This window comes from Lytechinus pictus, chromosome 3, assembly GCF_037042905.1.
Source record: "Lytechinus pictus isolate F3 Inbred chromosome 3, Lp3.0, whole genome shotgun sequence".
Lineage (NCBI taxonomy): Eukaryota > Metazoa > Echinodermata > Echinoidea > Temnopleuroida > Toxopneustidae > Lytechinus > Lytechinus pictus.
The window spans coordinates 61625168-61645893 of NC_087247.1; positions in this window are offsets into that span (position 1 = coordinate 61625168).

Here is a 20726-nt window from a genome sequence, read left to right on the forward strand (position 1 = left end):
CTTTTGACCCTTTTGTTGTCTGTTGGGAGACGCGGTTTTTTACTCTTGCATGAAATTCGATGGTAATTTATGACTTGTTTTCCTTATTAAGTTGAGTTTGAATTATTCAGCACAGAATTTATGAGTACTCAGGGGTCATGATATGTGTGTGGGTATGAGTGTGTGAGGGAAAATGTGGGTGTTGGCGTCGATGTGTGTAAGTGAAAAAGAGAAGGGGGTGGAGAGCGAGAAACGATGAGAGAGTGGCGGAGAAGAGGTGGGGATATAAACAATGTTCAATTACAAAAAGTCGATTATAAGTGACTGATCACTTTTTATTTGCTCTATCGTAGACGTGAAAGGACTTAGGTTTGGGGAATTGAGTTTAATTGATTTACATATAACCGGGGTATGACATTTTATTTTTTTTGTAATAAAATATTAATCTACAATGATACGATATTTGATATAGTCCAATGCATATGTCATCCATGTGGTGGCGGAAAGAACACACAGTTAGCACACTGTGAAACATAGTGACAACGTGAAATTAATGTTTGATAATAATTTCCATTACACTGGGTGATTTCAAGTACGGTGATCGGTGTTGAGTGTTGGTGTTGAGAGCGTGAAAAGGCTGCTTAATCGAGCTGGGTTCAGAAGAACGATACCCATCGCGTTATCGTTAGCTCATGACGTCACACTCTTGTGCTGCCGATCATCTTTCACGCGAGAAGTCTTAACGACGAAAGTGAAATCGGGTAGAAATTGTAGTAAAATCTTATCGTACAGAATGCCTGCAAGAAAAAGAAATAGTAAATATTATTTTTCATTAAAGTGTATATAATTCTTATACTTTGCACTCATCTTAACTGTAAAAGATACTTTTTACAGATATGCTGTATCCTGTTCGCCGCATGTTCGTGAGCTTCAGTTCATCATTAATACCAACACCAAACTAAAAATCACGATTTTCCTAATCCCTGGGGGTTGGTGTTGGTGAATGGGCAAATAACACGTATATACTGTACATCGTCAACACCAGCTGTAATGCTCGGTTCAGCAGACGACATTCAACACTAGCGCTCAACGCGAACTGCCGAAATTACGTCATATTTTCAGAGGTCGATTCCAACACCAGCGTCATTTCAAGTACGGTGTTGTTAATAATAAATGATAATAATGTGAACATTTGTAATGCGCCGGTATCCATCAAAACACCAACACCAGATTTCAACACCGTACTTGAAATCCCCCACTGTATTCTGACATGTTGTTGTTGTTGGGTTTTGGCGTTCATTCAACATAAAGAATATTTACGCCATCTGGCATGGATAGTCGCTCCTTCATTTAAATATCCACCCATGTTCTTCTTTATATCCTACATAGATTGAATCCTGTATAGTGATTGGTTCAAATAGCATCATGTGACCAAATATATTTCAACTATGATGTTGCGTGACGTCAGACCTCGATATATTTTTCGCTATACCAATATTCTGACGTCATTATTTCAGACAACTGGATATTTATCTTAACTCTCGGGCGCGCCGGCCAGCGAGCTCTCTCTCCCGGGCAAGTCACGCGATGCGTCGGCGCAGGCACTAATCGCAGGCACTAATCTGCGTTCCGCTGAGCGGTGGCTCGGAGAAAAGTGGGTAATTCAACGCAAGTAACCGGACTTTGCAAGCTCAGCGCATAGATTTTGTTTATAAATTATTAAAAGCAGGATATAAAACAAATATATCAGGCGTTTCATTCGAAAGCATAGTGGGAATTATTAATCCTCGGTTGGACTGGCAGAATTACTATATTTTCCTCGGGGATTCGCCCCTCGGGAAAATAGTAATTGCCAGACCAACCTCGGATAAATAATTCCACTATACTTTCTCAAAGCCTGATATATTTGTTTACTGTTACTGTTTGTTTACTGTTATGGTTAGTACACTGTTGGTCATAAAGGTGAAATAAAATATTTTTGAATAAAAATCGACAGTTTTGTTGGTATTTGAAAGGCTACGCGTAGAAAAAATGGTAATTGAGTGATTACATAATGTGTCCCCATTACACAGGTGACATTATAACATGAGAAATTTGGATTACGTAATAAATTCTTTTGTTGTAGACTATAAAAGCCTATGCATATGATATTCTGTCCCTTTCCCTGATTTAGCACTGTGTATAAGAAGGTTGCATTTTTTCGAGTTCCTTGTACCGTTTGAAATAAAAATCGGTAGAGACGTTCCCTGGACTATGCCTGGTCAAACGGCAACAGCAACACGCGAGAGAGTGGTAGCACTATGACAGGAGGGCTACAAGCAGACTGATATCGCAGAAGTCCTAGGGATATCACAGAGTGCAATCTCTAAGATCCTGAAACGTCAACGTGAGGCTGGGAATGTGTGGTCACGGAAATCTCCAGGACGTCCCAGATTGACCACAAGAAGAGATGATCGCCAACTGTTGAATTTCAGCCGCAGAAACCGGAAATTGCCCACGAGCCGTCTTCGTCGCTTGTGGAGGAGATATCATGGGATCAACGTTTCCCGGTCAACCGTTAATCGCAGATTGCTCCAACATGGTTACCGAGCACGACGGTTGACCAAATGTCCACGCCTGTCTGTTCGCCACAGAGTAGCTCGTCTTCTCTGGGCTAGGGAGCACAGAAGGCTTCATCCAGGACATTGCCAACGTGTGGTCTTCACAGACGAGAGCCGGTTCATCCTTGACCGAAAGGATGGGAGACAACGAGTTCGTCGATTAGCCGGGGAAAATCTTCGCGATGAATGTATCCACGAGACGACTCAAGGCGGAGGCGGCTCAGTGATGATATGGGCCGGCATCCATTATGGAGGGAAAACGCCACTGGTGGTTCCGGACGGAAACGTCAACGCCGCCGCCTACAGGGATATCTTAGAGTTCCACTGTCTTCCATATGCAAGACGAGTGTATGGGCACAATTTCCGACTGCAGGATGACAACGCTAGACCGCACAGGGCCGCTACAGTAAGGGAATTCCTGGAGGCAGAGGGCGTCGTACAGTTGCCATGGCCAGCTTGTTCGCCGGATATGAACCCCATAAAGCATGCATGGGATGCCCTAGGCCGAGCCATCAACGACAGAGAGGTCATTCCTCAAAATCTGCAGGAGTTGGCAGATGCTCTGAGGGAAGAATGGGACGCTATGCCTGTTGACGTCATCAACAAGCTAGTGGACAGCATGCCACGACGTCTGCATGCGCTGGTTCGTGCCAGGGGTGGACATACCCGATACTAGTGACTGAGTAAGAACAATGACTCAAGTTTGATGCAAATTTGTCCATGAAATCACAAAAAAAGTCATCTGGAAAACTGAGAGAGATTGAAAATAAATATCTCATGATCCTTTAATTTACTGTATATTGTCGTCATTGTTGTTCTATGCTCATGACATCAATCGCTTAGGACATAAACTTGTAAAATATCACTGTCAAACGTGTGTAAAAGGCAGAATAATAAAGTATAGTGGTTATCATGCACCATAAATGCCATATTAAAATCAGGTTGTAATAATTACGCTCTGAAAATTTGGTGAAAAAAAATATTCCACCTTTATGACCAACAGTGTATATTAGTGTATTAACATAACCACATATAATAATTTGGATGTGATATCAATTTTTCTGATATCACATCCAAATTATTATATGTGATATGATATCAGAAAAATTGATATCACATTATGTGATATCATATCAATTTTTCTGAATTATTGTCAGAAATGTATTTCTTTCATTAACAACCTCTAAAAAACAACAGAAGTCAGTAGATACCAACCCCCCCCCCCCCAAAAAAAAAGAGGGGGGGGTCCACAACCAAGCACAAAAAATGGAAAGTAAAAACGGTGAAATATGGTAACATATTAAAATTTATCACAAACAGATTTTTATTTTTACAAGATCTCTGCGGAAAAGTCAATCAATGTCTTCAACGTGTATTAATTTCAAAATTTCAACATATAATTTTTTTCAAAATATTTCCTTTTTTTACCAGGATGGTATATTGTACGTTTCTATGAAGCTAAATTTGTGGGAAATTTAATTGCCTTTCATAATGATACTTTATATGTTTTCAATTGAATGACTCTCCGGTCTATCACGTAGCCAGGGGGGGGCGGTGGGGGCGGTCGCCCCCCCCCCAAAACGTCCCCAAAAAGAAAAAAAAAAGAAAAAAAAGAGGAGAAAAGGAAAAGCGAAGGGAGGAAAGGGAAGAAGGGTAGCTTTGTGGGTTTTTTCTTTTTATTCTTTTTCTCAAAAGAGAAACTCCTTCACTCTTGCTCTAAATTTATATATGAATTTTGCTTCCGCGCTGCGCGCGGTTAAATGACAATATTGCAGTTCTCCATTGTTTCCCCCACCCTTTCTTTAACCCTGTTTTTCCACCTCAGCTATATGTGTTTTTTGCCAGTTAAAGTTCAAATGTATACATTAAAACATGGAATTAGAGTAAGGTTAAGCCGAAGTATATGAAGTTATCTTTTTTTTTTATTGATCGCGCAACTTCTGGTCGGGTCGGCTCCGGGCGGGTAAAATCTTTATATCAATTTCTGCTGTCACCTCCATATAGGCAACTTCTCCTGCTTTTCAGCTCATTACTAAACAACCATAATTTTGGGGCAAACAGGTTCCTAATTTAAAAAGAGGAAGGTATAAAATTCGTGTCGTTTTAAATAAAAAAGTACAATATCTTTTATCAAATTCTTCATGTCATTTTCCTGCACATTCTTCTTCTGTCCTTTTTTGCGCCCTCAGTTTGAAATTTTGAATGACACTTAAGTTTCTTTATCATTCAAAATGAAGCGCTTCAACTTTTTGCGCACTATTTTCCTTGTAATGAAGTTCAATAATCTTAGAAAATCAATTGAATTAGAGCCGATGGGGTATTAGAGATATCTGCAATTGATGAAACGTCCGCCCTTTGAAATTTCAGAGTTTCATTGCTCTGCGCGGGGAGGAATATCTTCCTCCCGGCATATACACTTCTTCTCCTCTGTTTTGGGAGTTAAAGATATGCACTGTCGCTAAATTGTTTGTAATCAAATCTGATCTTTCCAAGGGAAGTATTCAATATATCTTAGAGAATACCCTTTTCTTTGCAAAAAAAATTGATAAAACGCTTTAGCTTCCGCACTTCGCGCGGGGTTATTATTATTTTAATTTCCGCCATTGTATTCCTTTTTTGTGCGTTCACAATCACTTTTGAAAACAAGGTTCAAAATCACAATATAGTCAACTGAATTGGAGCTGATATAGGTACTAGAGACAAGAGAGACGGCTCCTTTTCATTTTAATTTATGAAACACCGAAAGCTTCGCGCGGGAGGGGGAAACTCCCCCTCCCTGCACCCACCCCCTAGGGAGCGCGCTTCGCGCGCTCTGTAAGTGTTGGCACGCTTCGCGTGCATTTACCGCCCCCTCCAAAATGAAATCCTGGCTACGCGGTAGACTCCGGTATCCAGTATTAAAAAATAACAATAGTCAGTTTAAATTTAGACCATTTTCAACATTCAAAAAAATAGTTGGGGACCTTTCGCATCAATTTCAAAGGAGGCTGTAATTTTAGCAAAATATCAAGAATGGTTTGAAAATGTCATACGATGAGTGAAATGAAACCCCTTTTTTCTGGTTTTGGCCCTCCAATTCATTATTGCAATTATTTCACCCCATTCCTCTCTAGCTCGAGATTTGTGATAATTTTGAAAAAAAAAATTGTTGCCAATTACGTCAATCTCTGACTTGACATATCGTCCGAACTTCCTGTAAATGACGTCACGACCTTGGGAAGATTGGAAAATATGAAAATGATAGCCTCGAGCTTTATTCTTATCAATAAAGCCGGTAAAATTATACAGCTTGTTTATTGAAAATATAAGAGTGCCCATGGGCTGTGATCATAAGGGGGCCGGGGGCACAGTGCTCCCTCCCAACTTTTTGAATCACAGAAACGTGCCTTTTTTACGCAAAAATGCCCCCTCACGAAAGTTTACTGTGCCCCTTTCACCTGAGAAGGACACGTTTTATGTGTTTTACCAAGCACCTTTTCTAGTATAAGTGCCAATTTTTTTCCAAAAAATGCCCCATTTTGAACGTGTTCTGTGCCCCTTTCACCTGATATGGACCCCCTTTATGTGTGAGCAAGTGCTATTTCTCGTATCAGTGCCAATATATACCAAACAATGCCTCCTCACGAACGTGTTCTGTGCCACTTTCATCTAAAACGGACCCATTTCATGTGTGAGCAAGTGCCCCCTTGCCTTCTTGTAAGTGCCCTTTTTCGAATCAGTGCCCCTTTTTACCCAATGAAAGTGCCCCTCCCAAACGTTTCTGTGCCCCTTTCACATGAGAAGGACCCGTTTTATGTGTTAACGAGTTGCCTTTGCCTTCTCATGTGTGCATATTCTCCACATCAGATAAGTTGTCCTTAAAAAACACTCTTTTCGTGCCCGATGAGCGCCGGTTTCTTTAGTTAGCTAATAATTATGCTTCCTTCTGCAAGCGCATCCTTTAATCGCATAATCCTCTTCAAAATAATGATATGCCCCTTTCGCTACTTCTTTTTCTTTTGATAATAAAATTCATCCATTTCAACCTATAATTGAATGCCCTATTTTATTATGCCCTTATTTACTTTTGATAAATGCCCCTTTTCTTTTCTAGATTGCTCAATGTTAAGTCTGTTAATGTTCTGACGGCGTCCCCTTTTCTTTGGAACAAGTGTTCCTATTATTATGATTCTGGAGAAGAAATTTTAAATTGATGAATTTTACATTATAATTATCTCGGCGAATACGAGGCTGTTGTTTGCAATACTTTTGCAAATTCCCATAAACAAACAGCACCATAAGGTAAGAAACAAGAAAACAATATTCTCATTGTTACTACTTATGAAAGAAAGAAACTTGTAAGAATAATCCTACGTGCCTTTAAGTTTCACGAGTCATGTGACTGGGGCTAGATAAGTAATTTTTCCTTTGTTTTAAGATAGTGCCCTTTTCGAAAGAGAAGGTGCCTTTTCCCCCTGTGCCTCCCCCCTACTTTCAACTTCGCTCCGCCGCCCCTGTCCTGAGTTTGCCAATGTTTTCATTCCCCTTTCTTGATACACGATTTCTGGAAACGCAATGAAAGGATAACTTTCGGTGGCATGGGCGTCGGCGCAGTGTATTATCTTTTGTTCATGGGGGCATTTATTGTTTCGTACCCTCCCCCTTTAAAAGTACAAAAGATAATCATCTGCTCCGACGTCCATGTTCAGTGAAGTCATGTCGGTCAGGTTGTACGGAAACATCTCAAAGATACAGATATAACTTAGTGGAACAAAATGCATACATTCGATTCTCTTAACATAAAACCGCCCTCATAGAAAATCTTTCCATTCCAACTTGTACTTCTTCACCCATTTTGGATCCTAGATCCTAGATCTCCACATTACGGAGACCCTCATCTAATACAAATGGATAAAGATATTGCCTGTGGGATTCACATCTTGATGAGCATGACACAACACCTCTTTAACTGAGATTATTTAAGCACTGAATTTTTTTTTTTTCTATTGATTAGAAAAACACAATTCATATACCCACCTTTAAATGCCGTCGCACACACACACACATCTGCACGCGTACACGTCTTTATTCTCGGCAAACAAAATGACAAAACAAAATAATATGCGATTATGTCGTGGCTTTATTCAATAGAGATGAACGCTTCCCGAAATTGGTGTCACAATCACATAAGTATAAAACATAGATATGAATACCTCTGATTAGAGACTTACATTCATGTATATCTGAAACCAACCGATAGCCTCGAATTAGCTCCCGAAGGGGGGTTAAACCCGCGGCTAGAAGGCCCCCCTCCCAGAAAATTCAACGTTAAATTTCGCGGCTGCTTTCCCACTGGTTCTCTGCTAGCCGGACAGGAATACCAGCACAGCTATGAACTACATTTATGAGCTACCGGCAAATCGGTGGATTACAGATGTCATACTTATATCATATAATATACATATATATATATACCAGCCTTCCCGCATGAGAACTTGGGTGAGGCCTAAATTTCACGAAAAATATAAATGTATACAGAATACCAGCCTCCCCGCCTATGAGATCAGGTGAGGCCTAAACTGAAAGTTCGAGCGTGACACCCTTACATAAAATATAAATGTATACAGAATACCAGCCTCCCCGCCTATGAGATCAGGTGAGGCCTAAACTGAAAGTTCGAGCGTGACACCCTTACATTCAAATCTACAATTGCGTTCTTAAAGTACTATGTAAAGTTATAAATAAATCCCCTTCGTCTAGGTACCGAATGAGGACCCGATTCAATATGAAATATTAATCAACGTACATGGCATCAAAGTGGAAAATCTAATAACTAGAGGCGAAAAAATAATTCACTTCTTTAAACACCTTGCAAAAGTGACCATTGTGGATTAAAGAACATATGCCATGACAATAATATGACAATACAATTCATGTGAATTACCAATATATAACGAACACCCAGCCACAAAAACGGGTAAGGGCGAAAACCCACCTGACCACAGTCCAAAATAGATCAGAAGGATAAAATTCCCTTACGGCCCACATTTCTAAATGCACGACGATCTTGGTATTGTTTTGGTGTGCGACCAGGCAAACTGCCTCCGGATTTGAATTCGTGTTTCGTTATATAAATCAATATTATATTCATGTAAGTAAACTAATTCAAATGTCCATTATCGACAGTTCTACATCCCGTTATTCCATCCTGAACGAGCTGTACATTCCAATAAAACACAAATCAACTCTGAATGATACGTATAGCGTATCTTCATTCTCGACCTTCTCCAACGCATGTGTTTAAACAATATTCCAACATCGTTTGACCCAAACGTACCGTTTACATGGGTGGTTGTTGGGGAGGAGGTGGGAAAATTACAAGCGAATATTTTGGACGTTCATCTCCGTTGAAAGCCAAGACTAAAATGAAGGATTTTTCGCGCCTTCACACCTAGGCGCGCGCGCCAAAACATGCGCGCTCCTTGCGCCCAGTACAAATTATTGTCATTGTGGGCATAAACCAAACAGGCTGGCGCGCCATTGTGACGTATCACCTCGTCAACCGCGCCATTCCAAATTACAAATACCTTCATGACCTGGCATTGTTCACCGACTAATAAATCATTTTAAATCGCCGAGTCGTCTTTAAAATACATTATTCTCGGCAAACAAAATGACAAAACAAAATAATATGCGATTATGTCGTGGCTTTATTCAATAGAGATGAACGCTTCCCGAAATTGGTGTCACAATCACATAAGTATAAAACATAGATATGAATACCTCTGATTAGAGACTTACATTCATGTATATCTGAAACCAACCGATAGCCTCGAATTAGCTCCCCGAAGGGGGGTTAAACCCCCGGCTAGAAGGCCCCCCTCCCAGAAAATTCAACGTTAAATTTCGCGGCTGCTTTCCCACTGGTTCTCTGCTAGCCGGACAGGAATACCAGCACAGCTATGAACTACATTTATGAGCTACCGGCAAATCGGTGGATTACAGATGTCATACTTATATCATATAATATACATATATATATATACCAGCCTTCCCGCATGAGAACTTGGGTGAGGCCTAAATTTCACGAAAAATATAAATGTATACAGAATACCAGCCTCCCCGCCTATGAGATCAGGTGAGGCCTAAACTGAAAGTTCGAGCGTGACACCCTTACATAAAATATAAATGTATACAGAATACCAGCCTCCAGCTCCCCGCCTATGAGATCAGGTGAGGCCTAAACTGAAAGTTCGAGCGTGACACCCTTACATTCAAATCTACAATTGCGTTCTTAAAGTACTATGTAAAGTTATAAATAAATCCCCTTCGTCTAGGTACCGAATGAGGACCCGATTCAATATGAAATATTAATCAACGTACATGGCATCAAAGTGGAAAATCTAATAACTAGAGGCGAAAATATAATTCACTGCTTTAAACACCTTGCAAAAGTGACCATTGTGGATTAAAGAACATATGCCATGCCAATATATCTTATGTCAACAGTGTTTAGGCGGCATAATTTGACAAATTACCGCCAAACAAGAATATATTTTATATATATGATCGGCCGCCAAACACTTCATTCATTTTTTAAGCCTTCGTTCATAATTTAGTCTAGTTTTGCATTAGCTGGCCAAGCTAAATCAGTTATCATGCATATGTAGTCAAGTAGGCCTCCAAGCCCTCCAATAATTTTAAATGAATTTAAAATATATCATCTTTGTATAAAATCTTTGTACAGCCTTGACGTCGCTGTCTTACATGACACAGTTACCTGAAGGCTGGCATTCTTTGCCTCTAGCTATTCTGGCTGATATAAGAGTGATCATTTTATACGCAGTATACCTGTTTTCTATTCTTGACCAACATACCAGCCCGTTTTAAACCAGCATGAAATGACAAATACTTTGCACCTGAATATTTCACTTATTGCATTCCAAAACCAGATAGAAAAATTCAATTCAAGTATATGAACAAATATCCATCTCAAGTATAATGAGAGCATGAAAAACACTTCAATGTATTCAGCTGTTGGAAAAATCTCCCAATAGAAATACATTAAAACATAACCGTGTCAGAACTTCATTCACAATTAAAATCTGATTACCATGCGCAAAACTAAACAAAACATATGAAGGAAGACAAGATAATATGCCATTTGAAGTATCATGATTTTGATACAAATCTATTGCAATCTTCAAAATTGAAATTCATTGCATCACCAATTTTGATAAGTTATCAATGGTGGCTGAACGCCTTCAGCTTGACCATATAATTAACAAATACTGGCATCCCAACATTGCTAAACTAGCAATGCATGCCGCACTGAGGTACTGCCTCTGTCTTGTTGTCCCATTTGCCATATGTATAACAGTGCATAATCTAACCCTATGCACACAAATAATTCAATTGTGGACAATCGATCGATAAAAACCAAACACGGCATTTAGCTAGTCACTTCACACTTAATTCCAACAAATACGGTACATACCATACTTTATTTTATTCATTTTTTCATTATTAGTATTTTTTTTTTTTTTTAAAGATAAAATAAGATAAAATCTGAAACTGAAAACTTGAGTAACATCCACAGAACAACCCCATATAACCTATGGGGTATAACCATGATAACTGAAGGCACTAAAACCAATTAGATGGCCGAAAGCCATCAGTTTGACCATATAGTTAACACATACTAGCATCCCAACATAGCTAAACCAACAATGCATGCCGCACTGAGGTACTGCCACTTTCTTGTTGTCCCATTTGCCATATAATTATAACAGTGCATGACTTAACTCCATGCACCCATATGATTCAATTGTGGACAATCGATCAATTAAAATCCAACCACAGCATTTAGTTAGTCACCTCACTCTTAATGCCAACAAACAGACATCATACCATTCCTGAGTTATAATGGATTTTGAAAACTGTTCTGTTGGAAATGAGATAAAATAAAAACTGAAACTGAAAACTAGAGTAACATCCACAGAATAACCCCATATAACCAATAGAGTATAACCATGATAATTGAAGGCACTAAAACCAATTTGAACATGAACCCTTCCCGTCAGAACTACTCCGTTTATAGAGCTACACCCCTCATGCAGCTAAACTAAGAACCAGTGAACATAAACTGGAATTTTACCGGGGATGTTTCATTTTTCGATTATGTATTCACATATCGACGTAAAACATGACTGACTTTTTGTCTTATCATCTTCACCACATCCATGAAATAATTGTTTATTTCAAAAATAAAATAACATCCGACGAGTAGTCCTTCAAAGGATAATGAATAAAATTGAAGTGCCTTATACATTTATACATGCACATATATATATATTTGTCCTGAACAATATGTTACATTATTGTTGGCAAAAGCACAAAGAGGCAAAGGGCTTTCTTCATATGTTCAAGTTCCAATCCCTTCCAAGTGAACAATATGGAGGACCTCATAAAAAGTCTGAAAATGAAATCATAATGAACTCATCCTCATATCATGGACTCATTATTCAAGATAGCCCACTGTATCATGATGTTTCAAACATGAAATTGTTTTCCCTGCTGCAATACTGTTCCTTGAAGGCTAAGATGTTTGTTCACCAGTTTTTTTTTTTACTGAAGAAAACCTCTATTCCTTGGACTACGTATTATAAATCCACACCTGTCGGTAAATTATTTATATGAAGATGAAGACGTTGACCACTGCTCCAATTAGGGTAATTTCCGGCAGCATAGTTCTCAGGCTATACCCAGTTCATTTCTATTTATTACAAGAGCGTATTAACGCCACAATTGACATCCATTACCATGGACTCTAGGCTATCTGGTCAGGAACTAGATCCAACCAAAGGGAAACTCTTTGGCAGCCAGACTTGGAGCGTTCTAGGTTATACTATAGTAGGTCCAATTGTCATCAAACTTTCCTGCCAGCCTACCTTGCCTCGCAGTAGTCAGCTTGAATCCATTTTATCCAAAGAGCCGGCTCTGCAAAAGAAAACAAGAAAAAAGCCTGGGCAGAACACCTAAATCTGTATCTCGTACCAAAACGGGTTTGTCCCTCTGCTTTCCCTTTCAATTTATCACTCAATTATGAGCTTAACACGAAAGGAGCAGCTTCCCGAAACATCTGAAAACCGCCTTCACGGAATAATCAGTAGTCCTGCTCCTTATGTTTCATTTTTAACTTTAATTTTCCAATTCCCTACAGTACAACCCCAACCAGCGATGCAATATCATCTGCATACATGTGCGTGTCGCCACTTAGAATATATTTCAAAACCAGATTAAGCTTCAAATAATATGTTCCAAATGACTATAACTTGTATTATTTTGAAATATATTATCATTATTATATCAGTATTCAGTTAACCTCATATCACTGCAGAAATAATCGAGCCAAATTATTGCATCCAGCCCATTGGAAACATTTTCATACTCAACCGGCCACCAACAAAATATTCCACACGCTGTACAATTCCAAAAAAGAAGATGTACTTTTGTAACCTGGTTCCTGATTGTGCAATCGGTAAATTTCGTTTGATTGGCCAGTTTACCTACATGGCTCATTGCATTAAAGGCATCCGTATTGTGTCCCCCGAAGGCAAGGGGGGGGGGATGACAGCATGGTGCATCTACAAGATTTCAGACTTTCCCACACATGCCCATTTACATAATTACATAATTATCATTCTTTTTAAAATGATATTATCTCAGTTCAAATCATTGACCAGCCAAATAGGCCTATTTGATAAATACCTTGAACCATGAGGTGTAACTAGGTTCAATTGTGAAGCGCTTTGAGCAGTTCGACTTCGAGGTTGATATAAAGCGCTATATAACAACCAGTAATTAAATTCAATTCCAATAGGGCCTAAGCATTTTTTTTTTTTTTTTTTTTTTTTTTTTACACAAAATAAAATCCACACAAAATCATCGCACATAAACGACTCCTATTACATAAAGGTTTCTTATTGGGAGGCCTATAATATTATAACAAACTGCTCGTTGACCCCTTGACTTCAATCTAAACTAATTTGGGGATTCCAAGCTAGTTTGAAATTACATCCGACTATTATGTGCATGGTAAGTCCACTTTTACGTGTACCATGTTTCCTCGAAATGTGAAGCTCACATTTCCACCAAGCATCGGCATTCAATTCATGCAAAGTGAATTCCAAAAACCAACCCGTTTCAAGGCGTAAATGTATAAACAGAACTGCTTGGTGCAAGGTGGAGGTATTTATATTTAATGTATAATCATTATCACACTGTATCATCAACATCAGCAATAAATAGTATTATTTTCAATACTATAAACTCTAGTTATTTTCCTTTAAAAGACTGTAAGAAATCCATACAATCGCATGTCATAATGCTAAGCCACATCCGCTACTTTTCAAGTGACTGATTCAACAATAATATCATGCCCGTCGCAGTCTGTAGATGTTCATTTAAAAACTGAGTAGACGTATACATATCTAGTATAAGCTCTTCCACTACCGGTCTATCCACATAATTTTTAGACCGAGAACACAGCTCATGCTGGCCCATATCCAGAAAAAGTCACAGAGGTCAAATACTACTTTTATAGGCCTAACTGAACCAGCTGATTTATCCCCAAAACAGACATGTAAAACCGCGTTTACTGTTAGTAGATCTAACGTTGGACTTAGCCTAATTTCCTCTGTGGTGTCACCATTAAATTGTAGTCCGAGTACCTGTACTAGTAGTAGACTACTTGTAAATTTATAACAAAGACAAAGTGACATTTCTCACTCAGTTATTTATCAGCACCGAAAAAGTTCGAACTTTTTGCCAATCACTAGTAGACCCTCTGCTATTCTCACCATTTTTGCCAAAAACGGCGGCTTAAAATTAATCATGGTCTTAAATACATCTTAGCCTAGCCCATCACTAGGCCTAGAATAAGCTGTAATGGCTGCTAGAACCAATTTCATATCGGCCTCTATAGACTTCATTTTTCTTTGATTTTCCATCGTAAATATACATCGATTCTGGCCGAAGCTTTAGAACCTCAATGTAGGCATATACTGAGGAGACTAACCCCAATTTCCAAACCACCGGCTGTGAAAATGTATTTACATCCATATTAACCACAGCCATGAACTAGGGCCTACACCTAATACGATACGGTAATTAACGTTAATAAAATTGTTGAACTCATTTTAAAAATCACCATGACACACCTAGTGACCTAGTTCAGACACTAAAACAAGTCGTCAAGTAGGAACAGGCCTAGCTAGGCCCGTGTTTGAATTATGAGTGACGACAACCCCTCCCTTTTCCATCATGATCGTATAAACCGCTTGGACCAAATTAAAATTAATTCCAGGCCAAGTCCAAGCTATGTCTTATTATGGCTTGACATATGACCTACATTCAAATCTTAACATTGTGTTGACACGCCAAATAGCCCCCCCCCCCCCCCCCCCCCATCGAACCATGTTTGCCTGACTACCTTAACTAGTCTTATGCCTGGCCTATGGTTGGTAATAGGATCTTCGCGTTCTTACGTGAAAACCGGGGGGGGGGGGGGAGTTGACGGGCCATGAAATTGAAATGAAAAGGACTCAGAGCCTATTAACTCCTGACCAATAAGAACATGATTATGTTCGAAATCTAAAGCCAGGCCTAGACAGGCCTACCTGCTCGTTACAAAGCAGGCCTCTTCTACGATTCATTTAAGCCTAACTTCTACTCTAAGTTAGCACTACAGTATAGGCCTACTAGGCTTAACGTTAGGCCTAACGTAGACCTACTAGGCCTAGGCCTAGGATACTATTTGACACTAAACCGTAGACCTAAATCTAGACTGAGTCTAGCCTAGATCTATTCCTGCTTCGTACTCACCGGATAGGCTAGGTCTTGTAGAGACTGGAACTTGTGAATTCTCTGGTAGTGGTACCGACCACGAGTACCCCGTTCCCCGTTCCGTCTGCCAATCCAGACCGTCGCCTCACCTCCCACAAGCAGACTCGAGAGCTCGGACTCAGGAGTAGGACCTCTGACTTCCGACAAACATTAAATACTCATAGTCATAGTCATATCATTGGATTGAGTGATCATGATGAATCATAGTCGACTGTATCATGGCGTCGCCGACAATGTCTAACTTATGCATGATTTTGTTGCCAATGTAGGCCTAACTTAGGCCTAGTCTCTAACCTTGTGCCAGGGTCCGTGCTCAAATGTTTTGTTGGCTGGGTTGGCTGTTGCCAGTCCCAAATCCTGCACGTTAACGACAAGACTCTCAGACTCAATAAAAATTCCAGGCTTATGAAAAGCCGAATGAACTGAATTCCACCTAGCAGCTTGAGTCACATTCTCATCATTCGTTCCCATCGTTGCTGAAACCAAACAGCTCAAAAGTTAGGGCCCAGCCGATCTGCTGACTGCTGTAATCGATACAGTCGCTCCCCGTCGTATTAAACTTGGTTCAAAGTCAAAGCAGACGAGTTGTTGTTAATGTTAGGCCAGGCAAGAAATAGAGTATCATCAAGTAATTCGGACTGCATTTTCAGCTTCATAAGCGAAATTGTTGTGAGTCCCGATCGATGATGGTTTCAACAAAAAATTCTTGTAGATTTCGTTGCTCTTTGTAGATTACGACGTCTTCAAAAATGCAAGGTCGTAAGAAAAATTACAAGCGAATATTTTGGACGTTCATCTCCGTTGAAAGCCAAGACTAAAATGAAGGATTTTTCGCGCCTTCACACCTAGGCGCGCGCGCCAAAACATGCGCGCTCCTTGCGCCCAGTACAAATTATTGTCATTGTGGGCATAAACCAAACAGGCTGGCGCGCCATTGTGACGTATCACCTCGTCAACCGCGCCATTCCAAATTACAAATACCTTCATGACCTGGCATTGTTCACCGACTAATAAATCATTTTAAATCGCCGAGTCGTCTTTAAAATACATTATCCCCTTACCGTGCATCCCCTTCTCTAACGATTCACCCCTACTTACTTTCTTTCTTTCCTTCTTTCTTTCTTTCCTTCTTTCTTTCTTTCTTTCTTTTTCTTTCTTTCTTTCTTTCTTTCTTTCTTTTTATTCTTCCTTTCTTTCCTTCTTTCTTTCCTTCTTTCTTTCTTTCTTTTTTTCTTTCTTTCTTTCTTTCTTTCTTTCTTTCTTTCTTTCTTTTTATTCTTTCTTTCTTTCTTTTTTCCTTCCTTCCTCTCTTTCTTTCTTTTTTTTTCTTTCTTTCTTTCCTTCTTTCTTTCCTTCTTTCTTTCTTTCTTTCTTTCTTTCCTTCTTTCTTTCTTTCTTTTTTCTTTCTTTCTTCCTTCCTTCCTTCCTTCCTTCTTTCTTTCTTTCTCTCTTTCTCCATGTTACCGTTTATATCTGGTTCACCTCCTCACGTCATATTAAAAAAGAAAGATTCGTATGGTTGGCTGCTATTTCGTACTACTGATGCTTTATACATTAGACACGTGGTGTAGACGGTTTTGGAAAATAAACGGATTCTTGCTCTATAACATTTACCTGAACTTGATATGTAATGGATACTATCTGCAAATGGTTAGCATATACGTCGTGGCTTAGATTTATTTGTTCAATTTTTTCCCGTGTAAATCAGACTGAATATCCTGAGAAAGCTATATACAATCCCAATGGAACTCATAGGGGGTTAAAGGATTATCCATAATACATTGATATAAGAAAATGAATTCTAAACAGAAAGAAAACGGCATTGTATTAAATGAAATGGGACAAGGTTATCAACTTAAAGGTCAAGTCCACCTCAACAAAATGTTGATTTGAATCAATAGAGAAAAATCAGACAAGCACAATGCTGAAAATTTCATCAAATTCGGATGTAAAATAAGAAAGTTATGACATTTCAAAGTTTCGCTTATTTTTAACAAAATAGTTATATGAACGAGCCAGTTACATCCAAATTAGAGAGTCGATGATGTCACTCACTCACTATTTCTTTTGTTTTTTATTGTTTGAATTACACAATATTTCAATTTTTACGAATTTGACGATTAGGACCTCCTTGCCTGAACCACAAAACGTTAAAATAATGGAATTCCACGTATTCAGGGAGGAATGAAACTTCATTTCACATGACAATGACGAGAAATCAAAATATTTTATAATTCATATAATAAAATACAAAAGAAATAGTGAGTGAGTGATGTCATCAGTTCCCTCATTTGCATACCGATCGGGATGTGCAAATAACTCTTTTGTGAAGCGAAACTTTAAAATGTCATAACTTTCTTATTTTACATCCGATTTTGATGAAATTTTCAGTGTTATGCTTGTTGAATTTTTCTCTTTTTATTCGAATCAAGTTTTTGTTGGGGTGGACTTGTCCTTTAAAGAACATAGTCCGATATTTTCATTTGTTAATGTAAGTTTTATCACACAAGTACGAATATTAGAAATCCGTATGTTTATAGTTGTAATGCAAAAAAAATGTTCGGTTGTCCTTGAATGACCAACCCATTTTTTTTCTTCTTTTTTCTTTAAAATCCAATATCGGCAAAACATACGTCGAATTAGTGACAAAATGCAAAAAAAATCCCTGAAAGTTGCTGAAATTTCACATTTTACATTTTTATATTCATGAAATAGCCATCAATTTTCATATTACCTTGAAATCATGTTGACTTAGTTGGAAATTACAGAAAAATAAAAAGTGCTCACGTTTTTCTTGACTCTAAAATATCGTTTTATGACGGTACACTCGTAAATATTGTAGTCCCACAGGTAGACTTTCATGGTTTTTTAATGGTTAATGTTCCAACAACACGAAAGTCTACATGTAGAATGACAATACTGACCGAGAGTAACATCATAAGAACGAGCTTTAGATGGTTTTACCCTTTTTTCGTGTTTTTGTCTAGTGGGATCTTGTCTGTCGTCTCATTAAACAGCGTTGATTGTATTTCTCTATGTCCGTCTACGGATGATATAATTATTTCTTCCAAATGGAAAAAAATCTAGTTCATGTAACCTTTATAGATGTAAGTGCATTTTAGGCATATTCTTACGTTTATTTCATTTTAGAAATAAATGTATAGCTATCCGTGGATTCAATGAGTAAAACATCCCACTTTGTTTCAATTGCCAAACTTACTTTCTAAAGATACTTTGCTTGCGTTATAAATTACTTTGATAATTTAGCGCTGGGAGTGATATATTTTACAGAATCTCTGAAAGCCATAAGACATAACAATTTAGTAACACTAGATGGAACAATTCATCCTGATCTTAATTTCGTTGTAATCTATTTATTTATTTTTTTAAATAAAGAAACGAAGCTGCATACTTCATATGAAATCAATCCCCTGAGTATTCCTTTAAATAACATGCACATATATGACTTTTAAATTGAAAACAGGGTATCATCTAGCTTCATAGGTAACTCCTAATGCATGGTAGATTATCCAACAACATGATCCAGCATCATTTGTCACCGGATTTATTTTGTCAAGGTAGGAGTGTGAGGGATTTAGTTGTGTTGTAAGTCTGTAAAGCGCTTTATCCTATCATATTTACTTAGAGTCAGAGTTAGAAATTCTGCTCGTATTAAAATGGTGTGTCGGGTTACCCATGCATGGATACGCGGCATTTATTGATAATATTTCTTAGTAAAAGTTGTTACGTTCGGTTGATTCTTTGCCTAATCAACCTGTTTAACAAACACTCATTGTGATAACGTATATAATCACAATTTATTACAATAACATTTGAAAAATTGTTTACAAAATGAATGGTAACATAAATATTCCAGACAGAGACCCTCAGATCCTTGTGTAATCAATAGATTCTGAGAAAGGCAACAAGAATATACGGGAACAGAAACACTAGCGTATGAAGACTACGGATACTATTTTTCTTTGACATTTGCGGGAAGAGAACTGCATGAATAGTGCATGACGGTAAATATAAAATTCACCGCTCTTCACACCAAAAATGCATTCGATCTTTAACAAGATAGCACATCCCCAATTTCTACAAATTTCGTTTCAAACATCACAGGAGATTATTCATTTCTAATGGTTCCTTTCGGTCAAGGCGTCTCTTCTACAGTGTCGAAAAAAATATATCCAGAACTGTGAAACATACCTTGCGATGAGAAATCTATACAATTTGACTATATTTATGTGTCCACAAGAACGATGTCACAAAGACGATTGAATTCAATATTATCCGAGTGGAGCTTACATATTTTTTTTTCTTTTCCTCGTTCAGAGGTACTTTATTCTTCATATTCCTTTCTCATTTTAACAATTTCTTTCGAGGCACAGTGCGTGTAGAGTTACAAAACAAGTTACATATAAACATGTTATAGACATCAACAATTTAATCTAAAATGTGATAAAGATGAAATTTCTCTATAGGGTTAAAGCTCTTTGAACATTTGAATTAAGTGAACATTGGATTTAAATCGCCATTTTACATAAAAAAGTATCTCTTTCTTGAACTCATACCAAATTGAATATATATTAAAAGCTCTTCCTTGCATCTTATACATGACATAAGATTTGAATATTGCATACTGTGCAAATATCATAAACAAGTTAACCAACGTAAACTTGCGATCGTGAATTTTGTATCCAATGAACAACGTCGTTTCGTTAATAGGAATTGCAATTTTAAACATAAATTGCAGAGAATTCTTTATCTTTATCCAAAAATTGGCAACAGGATTACATTCTAACATAATATGAACAAAAGTTTCTTCTGCTTCACAGAACATACAAGATGTGTCATTAGCTAATTTCCAACGACATAAATTGAATTTAAAGGGTAATAAATTGTGAAGCATTTTCAAGTTGTATTGTCGAATCTTGTTATACTTTAAATACTTTAGTTTGAAATTAAAAACATTTTGCCAATCAAAGTTTACTGGTAATTCTAATTTAGATTGCCAGTATTGTATAATGTGTGGATCGGACTTTTTTTTGGTTACAAGTAAAACATAAAAATCTTTTGATTTCATGTTCTTTAAGTTTACAATATCTCCTCCACTAATTTCAAAAAGATCTTCTGGAAGCTTTGAAGATAAGGTGTCACATTTGTCAGTCCATTCAGCTGGGACAGCTCTTTTTAGCTTTGAATATTCAAACTCGACTAAAAGTGATTTACATGCTACTATTTCAAAAATTTCTTCGG